The sequence below is a fragment of the Trichosurus vulpecula genome, chromosome 4 (assembly GCF_011100635.1).
Source record: "Trichosurus vulpecula isolate mTriVul1 chromosome 4, mTriVul1.pri, whole genome shotgun sequence".
NCBI lineage: Eukaryota > Metazoa > Chordata > Mammalia > Diprotodontia > Phalangeridae > Trichosurus > Trichosurus vulpecula.
In genome coordinates this window covers 38,728,955-38,741,572 of record NC_050576.1, presented here as the reverse complement: position 1 = coordinate 38,741,572, position 12,618 = coordinate 38,728,955, and positions in this window count along the sequence as shown.

Below are 12,618 nucleotides of genomic sequence, written 5' to 3'. Positions count from 1 at the left end.
CATTCATTTTCCCCTCAAAATCTTTAGAGACTCTATCATTTCCCCAGAGATACCACCCCAGTGCTTCATCATATAGTTGGTAAGGAAAGTCTTCCTGATGCCCAATGCAGCTAGCATTGGATTGCACCCTGGGCCTGGAGGCAGGAAGATCTGAACTCAAATCCAGCCTCAGATACTCACTAGCTGTGACTCTGGGCAAGTCACCTGACTCTGTCTGCCTCAGTTTCTGCAACTGTACAATAGGGTTGAAACAGCACTTACCTCCCAGGGTCATTGTATCAAATAAGATAATATTTGTAAAGTGCTCAGTATAGTGCCTGGCATACAGTAGGTGCTATATAAATGGCTTCTTCCTTTCCAACCCAAATCTCTTCTCCTCTGCTTTAAACCAGAGGCTCTTAAGCTTTATTACATCCTGGCAGTCTGTGAAGCCTATGGGCCCCCTCTCAGAATCATGTTTTTAAATACCTGAAGGGAATACTAAATGTCTTTTCCCACTCAAGGTCAGGTATTTCCTGAAATATAGGGACCCAGTGATCCCAGGTTAAGATCCCCTGTTTTAAAACTATTTTATCTCCTTTAGATCTCCAAAGACAAAGAAATCAATTTTTCTGTCATAAAGAGAACTGGATTTGACATTCATGGTTTGAATTCTGCTTGTAACTTTTTTACTTTGGGCCAGATACCTAACCCCTTTGGGTCTCAGTTTCTTTATATGTAGAATGAGAGGACTGGATAAATGAGGGATAGAGAGCAGAGAGCTGAGGGTAGAGGAGGATAGAGAATGCTAACTTGGAGCCACACAGGACTGGGATTCAATTTCCCCTCTGACATTTACTAGTGGTGGGACCAAGGGCAAATCACTCTGTTTCTCTGTTTCCTTATTTGTAAAAATAGCATCCTAAGTAGTACATAACGCATGGGGCTGTTGTAGGTTTCAATGAAATTGTCTGTGTCAAACAGCACCAGAGTACAGAGAAGTTATTGTTTGTCCTTCTTTCTTGAAGAGGACCATGATATCAGGAAGATGATGCCATGACTTGGAAGTGAATTGGATTTGAGTGAGGGGTGTTTCAACAATCCAGCTAGCAGCTGCTGTGGGGGGTGTAAAACCAACAACAACCAGCTCACAGAATGCTGCAAGCCCAGGTCCTTTTGATCTGCTTTACTAAGGAAAGAAATGTTAAGGGGTTAACAATCTTACTTTAATCCAACATACAAATATCATTCACTTAGTTCAGGGGAAAAAGCCAGCACCCTGAACTTCAGAGCAAATACAATCAAATTACAAACAGACCAAATGCAATTCATAGTTACCAACATCTGAGTTCAGCCAGGTATCTCGACAACGGCTGGCTCAGAGTCACGAGTCACTACTGCTGCAGCTCAGAGTTCCAAAAAAGGAAAGCCAACCTCTGGTTTTATATATCTTGTTAAGGGTCAAAGGTGAGTCACACATGCGACTCACCCATGAGACCTAAAATTGTCACAAAAAAAGCGACTTAAACCCACGTGGTCTAAAAGCCTCTGATGTCACAAACATGTCACTCAAACCCATTTAAACTAGGCTTTCCCTTGAGGCAAGGAGGTCATCAAGGACTCGTAATTTAATCAAGGAAATAAAGGCCAAACTCTTCAAGGGCACTTGGTTGAATAAGTGCTAAGAGCCCATCTTGATTCCCAATACAGAAGACTGTGCAAAGTCACCAGCCTCACTTTCTCCTCTGGAGCCATCTGGGTCTACTGGCAAGATACAGATCAGGACAACTGCAGACGGCCCCACACAGAGAAATACCAGCTCTTGTTAATACAAGTTCCTTCCTGGTTCTCAGTTCTATGATCTATTCTGGAGGATAGTTCTTTAATCACAACCTACAGTAGGCTAGCAGTCCTGGTTCCTTGAATTAGCCATCGTAAGGAGTATTTCCCATTTATTTCCCATTTGCTCCCATCTTTTCATGGTAACATGATAACATAAAACATGGGGCCACACCTTAGAAGAATATACTGATTTAGTTCCTGTGCTATTCAATGTTCTACCTAGAGTTTAGTTAATAATAATAATTAATAATAATAAAGATAATTAATAGCTAGCATTTATATAGCTCTTTGAGGTTTACAAAACACTTTACCTATGCTGTCTCAATTGGTCTTCACAAGAACCTGGGAGGTTGTTGCTATTCTCTTGTTTTACAGGTGAGGGAAGTGAGGCTGAGAGGTTAATCTACTTTCCTAGAATCATACAGCTAATATCAGGTCTTCCTGATTCCAAATTTATTACTCTAGCCACTGTACCATGTCACTGCCTCTTACTGAAATTCCAAGTAAGCATTAGTCCTTATGCCCTTTGGGAATCAGTGCTAAGATCATATATTTTGAGCTGGAAAGGTCTTCAAGGTCACCTAGTCCAAAGCTGTCATTTTGTGGGTGAGAAAGGTTGAGAAACTTACCTCAAGTCCCATTGGTAAGTGGCTGAGGCAGGATTTGATTCTAAGGCCCCTCTGGCTGCAAATTCAGAATTCTTTTCGTGGTGCTAGGCTCAAATTCTGGCATCTGGCATTGTTAGGAGCTATTGGGATCTCATTCATTCCTTCAATAATTCAATAAATGTTTATCGTATAGTCCTTGCGTGCACTGCAGTGTGCTGACCACTGGAGGAATAAGATACAAATCTTATCTTTAAGAGGTTACCTACAGGGCTGGTAGGAGGAAGTGAAATATGACCACAAATAACCCCTAAAATACAAATTAAAATAGGAGAGGCTCATAATGTAAAAAAAATCCCAGATTAGATTGAGAATAATCACTGCCAGTTAGAGGGATTAGGAAGGGTTTCCTGGAAGATAGAACTTTTGTCCTTTCTTGAAAGATGGTTGAGATATCAGTAGGCAGAAATGGGTGGGATTACACATGGGAAGATTATGGGAAACATCCATGAATAAGCTAACATAAAAGCATTTATTAGGGACAGTTAGGTAGCACCTGTGGATAGAGTGCTTGGCCTAGAGTCAGGAAGACCTGAGTTCAAATCTGGCTCAGACACTTATATGCTGTGTGACCCTGGGCAAATCACTTAACTCTGTTTGCCTTAGTTTCCTCATCTGTAAAATGGGCTGGAGAAGGAAATGGCAAACCACTCCAGTATTTTTGCCAAGAAAACCCCAAATGGGGTCACAGAGAGTTAGACACAATTGAAACAACTAAGCGACAACTAAAGCTTTTATTAATTACTTACTATGTGCTAAGTATTGGGGATATAAATAACATTGCAGAATAAAGATAATAACAACAGCTAGGGTTCATAAAGCACTTACCATGTGCCAAATGTTATCTGAATTAATCCTCACAATAGCCTTGTGAAGCAGGTGGTATTATTATCCTTATTTTATAGTAGGGGAAATGGAGGCAAACAGAGGCACACTTGCCCAGGGTCACACATCTAGTAAGTGTCTGAGGCTGTATTTGAACTCAGGTCTTCCCGACTCCAGGCCAGGTGTTCTATCCACTGTGCTGACTATTAAAATGTGTAATACGGTTTGTCCATGATGGGGAATATCTTACCAAATACAACAGAAATGCAACTCCTGCCCTTGAAACACACATCGATCCCACAAAGCCATATATTTCTCTTCTTGTACAGATGCCAAATTAGCATAGCTCTTTTCAACATCATAACTGCCAAAGTGACAACTCAGTGTTCCGTTTTTGTTCTCCGGCAACCATCCTCTATTATAAATTGTCCCTGTTCGTAAGCCACATTTATAACCGTGCAGGATGCCAGCACGACCTGATACTTGAAAGTAGAGATGTCATTTTTTTTTGACTCTGGATATCATTCATCACCAGCAGTAAATGCTTGAGGACTGGAAGTTAGCCAGCCATTCTGGTAATCATGATGAAGAAGTTCCACGAGGCAGTAACTTACTGCCACTGCCCTTCTCTAGACTCAGTAGTAGTTACTGTACTCATAGCAACCACTAACTGTAAGGTGAGAAAGAAAGCGTCACATTTCCATCCCCCGATATACCATAACCCTGCCATCTAAATACGGATTCAGCAATGAGTGGTACCAATTAGAGAGTAGGATGCAATTCTCCACTCCCTTCCATTAGAAGGAAAGAAGAGAGCAATGAATTCATCAATGGGTATTTTATTCATTGCCCCCTCTGTGCTAGGCACTGAGGAGACTCCTCCTCAAGGTGCTTACACTCTGATCGGGATGATGAGTGCATATATAAATATAAAGTGAATACATTCAAACAGGTACAAAGCAATTGAATACCAGGTTATTTGAGGGGGAAGATGCTAGCAGCTGTGAGGGTCAGGAAAGGTTTCAGGCAGAAGATGATACTTGAGTTGCATCTTAAAAGTATTTAAGAATTCTATGAGGCAAAGATAAGGAGAGAGTGCATTCCAAGCATATGAAAAAGCACATACAGAATGTGTTATGACTTCTCTCCTGGCATTAGCCATGTGTGAAATGGGCTAAAATTCAATATTAGCCATAACACCTGTCTGATTATTATTGTTATTATAAACCAATATTGTACCATCTTTTGCCTTTATTTGTATCCCTAAGACTAAGTATAGTGCCTGGTGCAGGATAAGTACTTGAGAAATGTTTGTTGATTGAAAGACTGATCTACATACCTACTGGCTGAGGGGGAACTTGAATCCCAAACTTTTGACCTTTTTGACTATGCCACATTGCTTCTTCACTTAGGAGTCATAAGATAGGATGAATTCACATGTTCAAAGTTCCTGCATGTAGTACTGCCCTTTCCTGTCCATACTCCCTTTAATTCTCTGCATTTCTGCTGGCTGTGGGGCCCTTGTAAAATGCTCTACATTAGCCACCTAATTCAATTCAAATCAACAAACATTAATTGCCTACCAGGTGGTAGCCACTGGAGATACAAAGACAGATATGTGGTCTGACCAGGGCAGAGTTTCTCATCACTTGTAATAGACACTATGATCATTTATTAATGCAGCCTCAAAGGGCATAAGCTTTTTTTGGATTCTATCTAACACTATTGACTTATATTGAGCTTTGAGTCCAATAAAGCCCCAGGGTCTTTTTCACATATCTTGATAGCTATTCAGGTCTTCCTTGGCCTGTATTTATCCAGATGATTTTTGAACCTATTTGTGGATTTTACATATGTCCCAACTGAATTTCACTTGAGTAAATTTGGTTCATTTATAAAGGCAGTGTGATAAGTTGGATAGAAAGCCAATCTTATAACCTGGAAGGACATAAATCAGCCCTTTAATAAGAAGTTCTAATTCCCTAATATAAAATTCTTGCTTACTGTAATGACCTCTTTAACTGAGGAAAGAAAAAGAAGAACTGAATGATTCCTATATGTTTTATTTCTCAACAGGACATTATGACAAGCATGGGACATCACAGAAGTAACAACAGAGAGACTGAGTACACCATGACTAGAGGGCTGGGGAAATGGATCCAGTTCCTATCCTTAGATGTCTCACAGTGACATTAATCTGAGGACCCAACTTCCACTGCTTCCAAGGTAATCCCTAGCTAGGTAAGTCTAGCAAAAATGGACATAAATCTGGCCTGGCCAAAAGGGGCTCTTTGTTCTCTTTTAAGTCATGGTTGGGTTGGACCTGCAAGTGAGTCCAGTCTTTCATCCATGGCTACTCTATGCACCATTAAACTACAGTGTCTCATACAGAGCTAGAGATGAAAGACACTGATGTTGGAATTTTCTCTAGGAAAAAAGCAAGCTCTGATATTTCAAAGAGAAGATACTCAGATGAAATATATCCATCTCCTGGTGGCACTGGCAGGTGGAATGTGATTAGCATCACTGATTCCTAACACTAAGAAGCCTAAGGCTGCCTACTCTCTCCCTCTCTCTCTGTCTACCCAACAATCTAATGAGAGGGGAAGTGCAATTAAGCAGAGGCTGTTTAAAACTTAAGAGGACAAAAATGAATTGAGGTTTTGGGGTTTTTTATGGGAAGCAAATTAGCCCACAGTAGACTTATGCCTGGAAGCAGCCCACTTAATTTGATTATTTCCTGTGTCTTGAGGGTCAGTTTTATCTGTTAAGTCTGTCAGTGTTTCTCCATGCTAGAGCTTGCCACCATACTATAACAGGAATGATATTAAAAGTTGGAGAAATATTTATGAGCCACCTGAGAGCCAAGTCACTCCCCCAGTTCAATGTCCAATGGCAAGAACCAGTGCCCATAAACATTTAAAACCAGCTGAGAAACCCACATTGTCCTCCCGAGCTCCATTGATTTGAATTTCTTTAATTGTTAGTGATTTGGGAGCATTTTCTCATATATGTAATGGAATATTATCGTACCATGAAAAACATCAAAAGGAGTGATTTCAGAGAAAACTGGGAAGATTTGTATGAACTGATGGCAAATGAAATGAGCAGAATCAGGGGTGACAAATTTTACCATGACAACAACATTGCAAAAAAAGGAGCAACTTTGAAATACTTAAAGAATTATGGTCACTGTGATAATGACCATGACTCTAGAGGGTCATTCTGCTACCTACCTCCTGACAGAGAGATGAGACACACATTTTTGGACAAGGATCATGTGGGAACTTGTTGTGACTTGATTCTGAATATTCCTTGTGAGGAAGAAAGGAAAGAAACATATTTATTAAGCACCTACTATGTGCTAAGCATTACACTGAGCCCTTTATGAATATCTCATTTGATCCTCATAATGACCATGGGACGTAGATGCACCCTAGCATAACTGGGAATATTTTTGACACCCTCTGGATTTGGTCAAACTTGATTTATCTACAATTAGGGATCATATATCTTGTGAAAATCACATTGTAGTCATGCCAACCTTCTTTAGCAGTCCATCATCTCATTCAGAAATATAGGATGGCCCATAGATACTCTTTCCCAGTGCTTGTTCTGAGCAGTGCTGGGGATCACCCAAGCAGTAAATATGTGTTACTGTTATGCAGGGAAGGTGACAAATGTCAGTAGTAACCAGTCATACTTAACGATCTTAGAGGGCACTGCTTCTTCCCTGAGTATTTTCTTTAGTAAGTGAGCTTAAGAGTGGAGCCAAGGAGAGAAGGCTACACAGAGCTGCAGGCCCAGACAAAAAAATCTGTGGAATCTACTCTGGATCAAAAGCAATAACATTCTCTCTCCTACCCTCACAGAGTAAGATCGATGTTCATCCACTAATGCATTGTTGGTAGAGTTGTGAACTGATCCAACCATTCTGGAGAATAATTTGGAACTATGCCCAAAGGGCTATAAAACTGCATACCCTTTGATCCAGCAATACCACTAGTAGGTCTGTATCCCAAAGAGATCATAAAAAGGGAAAAGAACCCACATGTACAAAAATATTTCTAGCAGCTCTTTTTGTGGTGGCAAAGAATTGGAAATTGAGAGGATGCCCATCAATTGGGGTATGGCTGAACAAGTTGTGGTATATGAATGTAATGGAATACTATTGCTCCATAAGAAATAGTGAGCAGGCAGATTTCAGGAAATCCTGGAGATACTTGCATGAACCGATGTCGAGTGAAGTGAGTAGAACCAAGAGAACATTGTATACAGTTACAGCAACATTGTGTGATGACTGACATTGTTAGACTTAGGTCTTCTCAGCAATGCAATGATCTAAGACAATTCCAAAAGACTCATGATGGAAAATGGTATCCACATCCAGAGAAAGAACTATGGAGTCTGAATGCAAATCAAAGCATACTATTTTCACTTTTTTCGTGTTTTTTTTTCCTTCCTCATGGTTTTTCCCTTTCACATGACAAATGTGGAAATATGTTTAATATGATTGTACATGTGTAGCCTGTATCAGATTGCATGCCATCTTGAGGAGGGAGAAAGGAAAGGAGGGAAATTTAGAACTTAAAATCTTATAAAAGTGAATGTTGAAAACTAAAAACTAATTAATTTTTTTTAAAAAGATAGATGTTCATCATCCCCCCTCTTCCCTGGTCTTCTGGAATCACAACGACGTGTCTATTGCCTTCAGTCAATTCTTTTGATTAAGAACCCAAGTGCTTTTGAGGCTGAGTCCCCAAGGCTCTTAATTTCTCCACTGGCTTTCCCAATATACACATATAGAAAGTTATTACGCTACAGCCAACTACCCAGCATGTTGGATAAAGATAAGTCATGGTAAAGATCAGCTCTCCACCATCATCAATGTTCTTAGTGCTGGTTAATGTTGCCTTAGGCAGCTGATAAGGGCTTGCCCCCTTATGCACTGTATGACAAACCACTCTCAGGTATCCTTCAAGATAAGTTTAGGATTGCAACCATCTACATAGTCTTTGAACACCAAGGGCAAAGAGGAATGTGTGACTTCTTCCTTTGAGAGGGGTGGAGGATACTTTTTAAAGTGGAGTTGTAGCAAAAGAGGAAGATATAGTACAACTTTCCCCTTTATCCTATACACTCATTATCCTAGTTCTAATCTCTGGAGTTGCACAGAACAAATCTCCTTGTTCTCAAGGCCTCAATACCCTCTCTTTCCCTAACAGAAACCTGATTCCAGTCTTAGACTTTAGAAAATTCTAGCTGAAAATAAAGTTAAAAATTGGTGAATCCAGCCTCACTAACCTGAAGAAATTACTATTTACCCCTGTTTGAAACTTGTCTTCTGATATGTCTTCCATTTTCCATGATTTCTCAGAAAACACTAATAACGATTCACTCACAATTTCCTTCAAGACCTTGGGGTGTGAATCATCTAGGCCTAGAAACTTACACTCTTTCTTTTTTTTTGGCAGGGCAATTGGGGTTAAGTGACCTGCCCAAGGTCACACAGCTAGTACATGTGTCAAGTGTTTGAGGCCAGATTTGAACTCAGCTCCTCCTGACTCCAGGGCTGGTGCTCTACTCACTGTGCCACCTCCCCCCAAACTTACACTCTTTTAAAAAGTCTCTCTTACTAGAAGATATGGATGGGTTACAATCTGATTATTGGAAGGAGGATCCACATTAAAGAGCCCTTGAAGTATTTGATAAGGGGCAGATGCTTTGCTTGAGGATAGCTGTTAAAGTGGTATCCTATCCTACTGGGTCAAGAGCTTTTTGAAATTAGCAAATAATAGACACAGAAGGATCCTATATTCAATAGCCCTTACAGTCATTTATGTGACGATGTGTGAAGATATGATCTGCTGTAGAAAATTGTCTACAAAAGTCAATCTGTTCCCTTTTTATGTTTCATCAAAGATACCCTCAGCGCATGCATAGACTAAATATTTATCAAGAATTCATAGAAGCAAAAATGGAGGTATATGGTTTAGTAGTTACTAATGTCTTCTCAATCACTTTTCTGTGGTTGTTGAAGTTCTACTCAGAAGCTTTCCAAATACTATGGAGTGTTCCTCTCTTTAAGATTTTAAAAATGATCCCTGAGTGCCTTTAAAATCATATTATCTTCTGCATGGGATTTTTTGGATCCATTTGCTTTGCCAATTTTGTCTCCTTGAGTGTCATCATCATTTTCTCATGTTGTACATCAGGGCTGTGATTGCAGATCTGGTGGTTCTGCTATCATCACCAATAACAACATGTCTTTATAGAAGAGCTGGTGGATCAGTTCTGTTTCACATATTATTTGTTGTCCTTCATAGGATCCTCTAGATTTAGAATTAGAAAGGGCCTGGAAAGTTATTTGGTCTAATCCCCTCATCTAAAGAGAAGGAAAATGAGACCTGGAGAAATTAGATTTGTCCATGGTCACATGGGTAATGAATGGCAAATCCAAGATTAGAACCCATGTTCTTTGATTCTCAAATCCAGAATTCTTTCCCATACAGCATGGTCTAGTTTCATCTACATGTCCTTAAAGTTCAATCTGGCTTAGAAAATTTGTAATTGAAAAAATCTCTGAAATAGTACAGAATATACCCATTATAGTGCCTTTGAGCCTAATGGTGGAAAATTTATAAGGAAATGAGGCTGTAGAAGACTGAGATTTGTGTGTTTGTCTGTGAATGCACTATTCATAACTTAATTTTACACATTCACACTTCACAATTTCTACTTGTGTGTGTCAAGTCAACAAGCATTTACTATATGTCTACTATGTATGTACTAGACACTGTGCAAAGCATTGGGGATATCAAGAAAAGCAACAACAGACCCTGTCCTCAAGAAGCCAATGATCTAATGCTGGGAAACAACATGCACACAACTATGTATTCAAAAGATGTATACAAGATAAATTGGACATAATCTCAGAAGGAAGGCAACAGCATTGGAGGACCAGGGAAGGCTATGTACAGAACATGAGGTTTTAGCTGTGACATGAAGAAAGCCAGGGAAGCTAGGAGGTATAGATGAGAAAGAAGATTTTCTAGGCATGAGAGACAGGCAGTGAAAATGCATAGAGTAAGGAGATAAAGTATCTTGTGTGAAGAACAAGGAAGCTGGATTCACTGGATCGTAGATACATAAAGACGAATAAAGTGTGAGAAGACTGGGAAGTTGCTAAGTTGCTTTCCTTGGATCAGACATTTTACCATAGAGTTTACAATTACCTCTCTCCACCAAAAAAAAATCTAGTCTAATCCTGTCATCCAAAGAGGAGGAAAATGAGGCCTGGAGAAATTAAATGACTTGACCATGGACACATGGGTAGTAAGTGGTAATAAATTTAATTACGACAAAGAGAAAAAAATGAAAAAAACCCTAAATCTCTGGAACTATCCTAGGGAAATCTATCATGTGAGGAAAGAATGTCAAATATAGTAGTGATCTATTCTACTTATGGGCAAAAGTATGTAAACTCAGACCAAAAAAAAAAAAGACCAATGAAGGACTCTTTGTAGAGTCTAAGGAATCTTTTTTTTTCCTTAACCGGGATGCCAGAATCCTTTAAGAAAATTAAATGAATGCATTGACTTTTTTGCCTAAATATAGCAATTCAAAATAAAAACATAGTCATCTGAAGACAGGCATTGTCTAACCAGCATGCCTTGCATTCAGAGTCTCTAAGGTCACTCCACATTCATAGATTGTAGAGAAGGACTTCTTAACCTGGGCTCTGTGGATGCCCAAGGGATCTGTAGGTATATTTCAGTGGGTCTGTGGGCTTGGATGGGGAAAATCACATCTTTATGTTTTATAACTTGAATTTAGCATTTCCTTCCACACAAGAAGTTAAGAAAGCCTACTGTAGAACAACTGAGAAAGTTGGTAAATAGATACTTGGGAATCTCTAGTCCTAAAATAACTTAAAACCCATGGAGGAGGCCATCATTTTTCTGAAGATCAGCTTTACTCATATGACTAGTCATTACCACTGGAACACAAGGCTATATTTCCCCTGGGCTTATCTCATAGTAATCTGCCAGGCACATTGCTTTAGTGATACCTAATGCCAGTGCAAAAGAGATAAAATTTAATAATTCCTACTTTTTTTAAAAAAAGTAGTTATACTGTCTTTTAAAACATCCAGTCCAACAACTCCATCTCATTTTCCTCCACTTGAAGTTCTGTAAAAACATCTCCCAATAGTCCCATCAGAAAACTTCAACTTAGAAACCTTCTTATAGACTACTTCTCCAAATCATTACATGGGGCAGACTTAAATCCCCTGAACTGGAAACAATCCATCGAATCATTGGTTCTCTTTGCCAATGAGATAGGGAATATAAACTCAATTCAATCCAATACATCAAACAATTTTCAAGAGACAACTATGTGCAAATGCTGGGCACGGGGAATACAAGGACAAAAGCAGGTCACTGCCTTCTAGATGCTTACATTTTACTGGAGAGGTGTAACATCTATATCTATAATTAAATTCAAAGACAGATTAAATACAGTACTTTCTTCTTATTCATTCATTCATTTTTAGCATTCTTTTTTAAAAATTTTAAGCTTCAGTTTTTTTCCTCCCTCCAATTCACCTTCCCCACCCATTGAAAAAGCAAGCTATCTATCAATTATACATATGCAGTCATGCAAAACACATTTCCATATTAGCTATTTTACAAAAAAAGGCAAGAAAAATAAAGTGAAAAAAGTATGCTTCAATCTTCACTGAGTTCATCAGGTTTCTTTTGAGGTAGACAGCATCTTTGAACATGAGTCCTTTGGAATTGCCTTGGATCACTGTACTGATCAGAGTAGTTAAATATTTCACAGTTGATCATTGTTACAATATTGCTATTACTGCATATGATGTTCTCGTTCTGTTCACTTTACTTTGCATCAGTTCATGTAAGTCCTCCCTGGTTTTTCTTAAACCATCCTGCTCATCCCTTCTTAGTATTCCATTACAAGCAGATACCACAACTTGTTGAGTCATTCCTCAACTGATCAGCATCCCCTCGGTTTCCAATTCTTTGCCTCCATAAAAAGAGCTGTTATAAATATTTTTGCCCATACAGGTCCTTTTCCTTTTCTTTTTGATCTCTTTCAGATATAGGCCCAGGAGTGGCATTGCTGGGTTAATGGGTATGCAGAGCTTTATACCCTTTGGGCATAGTTCCAAATTGTTCTCCAAAATGGTTGCACCAGTTCACAACTCTACCAACAATACATTTAATATACTGATTTTTGCACATCCTCTCCAGTATTTGTCATTTTTCTTTTCTGTCATGGT